This window comes from Leuciscus leuciscus (assembly GCF_965113295.1).
Source record: "Leuciscus leuciscus genome assembly, chromosome: 5".
Classification (NCBI taxonomy): Eukaryota; Metazoa; Chordata; class Actinopteri; order Cypriniformes; family Leuciscidae; genus Leuciscus; species Leuciscus leuciscus.
In genome coordinates this window covers 1,801,944-1,808,179 of record NC_138729.1, presented here as the reverse complement: position 1 = coordinate 1,808,179, position 6,236 = coordinate 1,801,944, and positions in this window count along the sequence as shown.

Below are 6,236 nucleotides of genomic sequence, written 5' to 3'. Positions count from 1 at the left end.
GTTCTTCATCAAATTCATTTGCATGTTATACGAGAACAATTTGGCGAATCAACTTGAATTCCATGTATGCACACGCACATTTTATTTTGCTTATGTACTATCAATTTTCAAAACAGTCAATTATATTAAAGGGGTCATGACATGATAAACCAAATTTGCCCTGATCTTTTGGTATATAAGAGGTCTTTGTACCATTAAAACTTCCTGCAAGTTTCATAGCTTACGGCGTCCTCCCCATTATAAACCAAGCATTTATTTACTCAATCTCTAATTACAGCTCGCTGGGGATCCATGGTAAGAAGTGACGTACCGGTCGTTTGCATATGACCGCCTAAGACAACTACGTCCCAGTCACGGCAGTGTTCATTTAAGCGTGTGTTCTCTATATTTCAAGGATGACTGTTTTGAGAACAAATCTCAGTATGATGTTGGCTTTGCCAGAAAACTTCTGCTTAAAGATCAGGCCGTGTCGACTATTCTGGGCCCAACAACGCCGCAAACTGTAAGTAATGTATTTCATCTTAAAACTACTTTTAGCCAATGACGTTAGCCAATCATAACAGTGGGCGTTACCACTGAACTCTTAAAGGGGAAACACCCCCGAAACAGACTGTCTGAATCAGAGGATGAGACACAGGGTGGGAAAAGGTCATAAATCACTCAAATTGAAATGTTTTTTGTCCAAAAAACTATAGTAATGCTATAATTGCACCTAAGAGAACATCATAAAACAAAAAAAAAACCATGTCATGACCCCTTTAAGAATTATACTGTAATTAAAACTCCAAGTAATTGAAAAATTGATGCAAAAATGACTTCAAACTGCAGAACTGTTGTTTAGTGGGAGTTTCTTCTCTTCTTGTTTCCCCTAGAGATGTTTGAGCCCTGTTGTAGCATCAGAGATACAGTAGCAGGACATGCCTTTCAGATATCTCTGAGCGTTTAGCCTTAAAATGTGTTCATGACTCACAACCAAACAACAGGCCTCTCAGTTTATCTCAATATGAGTCACCGAGACCAACGGGAGAGTAGAGGCCAGAGCCGGTCAGACGGAGACTCAATCTGGATCTCACCGCCATTCAGTCTCAGGAGGATCTCCGAAACACTGAGGGCCATTCACCCAACACAGTGTGTTTCGCTAGTTTCAGCCCGACGCAGTTTTCATTTTCACGTCCTGCGCCGCGATGTTTAAATAGCAAATGCATGTGCGCCCCATGAGCTGCTGGTCTGAGAACGAGTGTGTGTTCTGGAGCATTGTTGGAGCGTTGATATTTTGAGGAACAGAAATAGACTGAGGCATTGACCGACTGAAACCTGGTCTGAAGCACACACGCACACACGCACACACACACACACACACACACACACACACACACACACACACACACACACACACACACGCACACACACACACACACACACACACACACACACACACACACACACACACTCTGCTTATTACACACACACACACACACACGCACACACACACACACACACACACACACACACACGCACACACACACACACGCACACACGCACACACACACGCACACACGCACACACACACACACACACACACACACTCTGCTTATTACACACACACACACACACACACACACACACACACACGCACACACACACACACACACACACACACACACACTCTGCTTATTACACACACACACACACACACACACACACACTCTGCTTATTACACACACACACACACACACACTGCTTATTACACACACACTCTGCTTATTACACACACACACACACACACACACTCTGCTTATTACACACACACACACACACACACACACACTCTGCTTATTACACACACACACACACACACACACACACTGCTTATTACACACACACACACACACACACACACACACACACACACTCTGCTTATTACACACACACACACACACACTCTGCTTATTACACACACACACACACACACACACTCTGCTTATTACACACACTCACACACACACTCTGCTTATTACACACACACACACACGCACACACACACACACACACACACACACACACACACACACACACTCTGCTTATTACCCACACACACACACACACACACACACACACACACACACACTCTGCTTATTACATACACACACATACTCTGCTTATTACACACACACTCTGCTTATTACACACACGCACACACACACACTCTGCTTATTACACACACACACACACACTCTGCTTAATACATACACACACACACACACACACACTCTGCTTATTACATACACACACACACACTCTGCTTATTACACACACACACTGCTTATTACTCTCACACACACACACACACACACTCTGCTTATTACGCTCACATACACACACACACTCTGCTTATTACACACACACACACTCACACACACTGCTTATTACACACACTCTGCTTATTACACACACACACACACACACACACACACACACTGCTTATTACACACACACACTCTGTTTATTACACACACTCTGCTTATTACACACACACACTCTGCTTATTACACACACACTCTGCTTATTACACACACTCTGCTTATTACACACACACACACACACACACACACTCTGCTTATTACACACACACACACACACATTCTGCTTATTACACACACACACACACACACACACACACACACACACACACACACACACACACACACACACACACTCGCTCTGCTTAATACACACACTCTGCTTATTACACACACACACACACACACACACACACACACACTGCTTATTACACACACACACACACTCTGCTTATTACACACACACACACACACACTGCTTATTACACACACTCTGCTTATTACACACACACACACACACACACACACACACACACACACACACACACTCACTCTGCTTATTACACACACACACTGCTTATTACTCTCACACACACACACACACACACACACACACTCTGCTTATTACATACACACACACACACACACACACACACTCTGCTTATTACACTCACATACACACACACACACACTCTGCTTATTACACACACTCTGCTTATTACACACACACACACACACACACTCTCTGCTTATTACACACACTCTGCTTATTACACACACACACACACACACACACACACACACACACACTCTGCTTATTACACACACTCACACACACACACACACACACACACACACACACTGCTTATTACACACACACTCTGCTTATTACACACACACACACACACACACACACACACACTCTGCTTATTACACACACTCACACACACACACACACACACACACACACACTGCTTATTACACACACACTCTTTGCTTATTACACACACACACACACACACACACACACACACACACACACACACACACACACTGCTTATTACACACACACACGCACACACACACTCTGCTTATTACACACACACACACACACGCTCTGCTTATTACACACCACACACACACACACACACACACACACACACTCTGCTTATTACACACACTCACACACACACACACACACTGCTTATTACACACACTCACACACACACACACACTCTGCTTATTACACACACACACTCACACACACACACACACACTGTTTATTACACACACACTCTCTGCTTATTACACACACACACACACACACGGACGTGCAGCTGCACACAAACTAGCCAAATAATAAAAATAAAAGGATTACAATGTAAAAGATTCATATTATGTACATAAAGATATGATGGAATCCGGCTTGTCCCATAGATGGTCTCACTTTAACCTCACACACACACACACACACACACACAGCTTTAACCGCACACACAACTAGATCCATTCCTCTCTGGAGACGTGTTCGGTTTTTCCGCTTGCAAATTCCTCCATGTAAATAGTGAATCCGCGATGGAGCGAGCGCAACTGGCTCTTAAATGGAATGGCAGACGAGACTCTGATTGGTTTATTTCACGTTACGCCCAAAACACACCCATTACTCGTTAAGAGAAGAGACAAAACACACCCATTACTCGTTAAGAGAATAGACAAAACACACCCATTACTCGTTAAGAGAATAGACAAAACACACCCATTACTCGTTAAGAGAATAGACAAAACACACCCATTACTCGTTAAGAGAATAGACAAAACACACCCATTACTCGTTAAGAGAATAGACAAACCACACCCATTACTCGTTAAGAGAAGAGACAAAACACACCCATTACTCGTTAAGAGAATAGACAAAACACACCCATTACTCATTAAGAGAATAGACAAAACACACCCATTACTCATTAAGAGAATAGACAAAACACACCCATTACTCGTTAAGAGAAGAGACAAAACACACCCATTACTCGTTAAGAGAATAGACAAAACACACCCATTACTCATTAAGAGAATAGACAAAACACACCCATTACTCATTAAGAGAATAGACAAAACACACCCATTACTCGTTAAGAGAATAGACAAAACACACCCATTACTCGTTAAGAGAAGAGACAAAACACACCCATTACTCGTTAAGAGAAGAGACAAAACACACCCATTACTCGTTAAGAGAATAGACAAAACACACCCATTACTCGTTACTCGACCCTTTTAGACCAGCGCCGGGAGCACCGACCATTTTCCCTGTCATTAAACTAGCAAAAGAGGATTCGGAAGCACCATAAGTGCACTTGCTCCGTCCGCTTTACACCATGAGCTTATATCCATAATATAAGGCCTTGAGCTTACAATATCTAATGCAGAAATGGGAAAAGAGGGAGAATGAATGTGCCGGTCGTCTGGCAGTGGCGCCGATGGCGTTCACGTGACTCCTGATTAATGTCTTCAGCCGGTCGCTCCTGCAGGACCAGTGAAATACGAGGGCATATGTCAAGCTTCAGCTCGGCTTCTGGCATGCGTTCAGATCCGCCGCTGTCCGGGTGGTTCCTCGGTGGTCCCGAGGGAATATCATATCTGTCGCCTTGGCTATAATCCCATAATTTGGTGCTGAGCATTGATTTCCAGGGAAGATGGTGCAGTCAGGAATATGTTTCTGCAGGACATCGGATCGCTGGAAATGGGATTAGTACGGAAGAATTAAGAGGCCATGCATTGTTATGAGCTTTTGTCTTGTTTATTTCTCGATTTATGATCTCGATGTGATGAACGTTGTGTTTTCTGCAAGGAAAAGTCATTCCCATGTAATGTAATACCATTAAAAAATGAGTAAAGGATGAAATGAATACTTTAATTTTGACAAGGACACATTAAATATATCAAAACTGATTTCTATTTCAAATAAACGCTGTTCATTTGAAGTTTATATTCATCAAATAATCCTGAAGAACAATGAATCAACAAAAATATGAAGCAGTTTTCAGCATTGATAATAATTAGAGGTGTTTCTTGAGCATCAAATCATCATATTAGAATGATTTCTGAAGGATCATGTGACACTGAAGACTGGAGTAATGAATAAATGATCACAGGAATAAATTACACTTTTCTATATATCCACATAGAAAACAGATGATTTACATGGAAGCTTATGGGTAGAGATATGTAAAATGGCAATGCATTTCTGTATTTAAATGTACATTTTCCATTACATTTGTGCAACTTTTGGTGCAAAATGAAATTGAAGATTCAATTATATAATTTACATTTGTCATTTCATATACTAGTTTTAATATGTAAATTGAATACATATTTTAACACTTTATAAGTTGCAAAATGAAAATGAAAATGTATTACAGAAATAATTAGATATGTTTGACATGTTCAAGCAAAAAAAAAAAAAAAAGCAAAATTATCATTTCAATTTTATTTTTCTTAATTGCATTTACACTCACAGTTAAGACACTTGCGATTGCATTTTCATTAAATGCCCCGCAATGAATGTAGAAAAATTCAATGTGCAAAGTGAAAATGTATTCCGAGTCGATCTGCGTTGTTACACTACGTGAATTCATTCAGGCCCACACAGACGAAAATGAAGAGTTGAATAAAGTCGTTATTTTTGTTGTTTTTTGTGCGCAAACGGTATTCTCGTCGCTTGATAAACTTAAGGTTGAGCCACTGGAGTCACTTGGACTATTTTAACGATGTCTTTACTCACTTTCTGGGCCGGCAGATGCAATTACCCAGCAGCCTATGGAGGAGTGAGCCAGCTCTCAGATTTCATCAAAAATTTCTTAATTTGTGTTCCGAAGA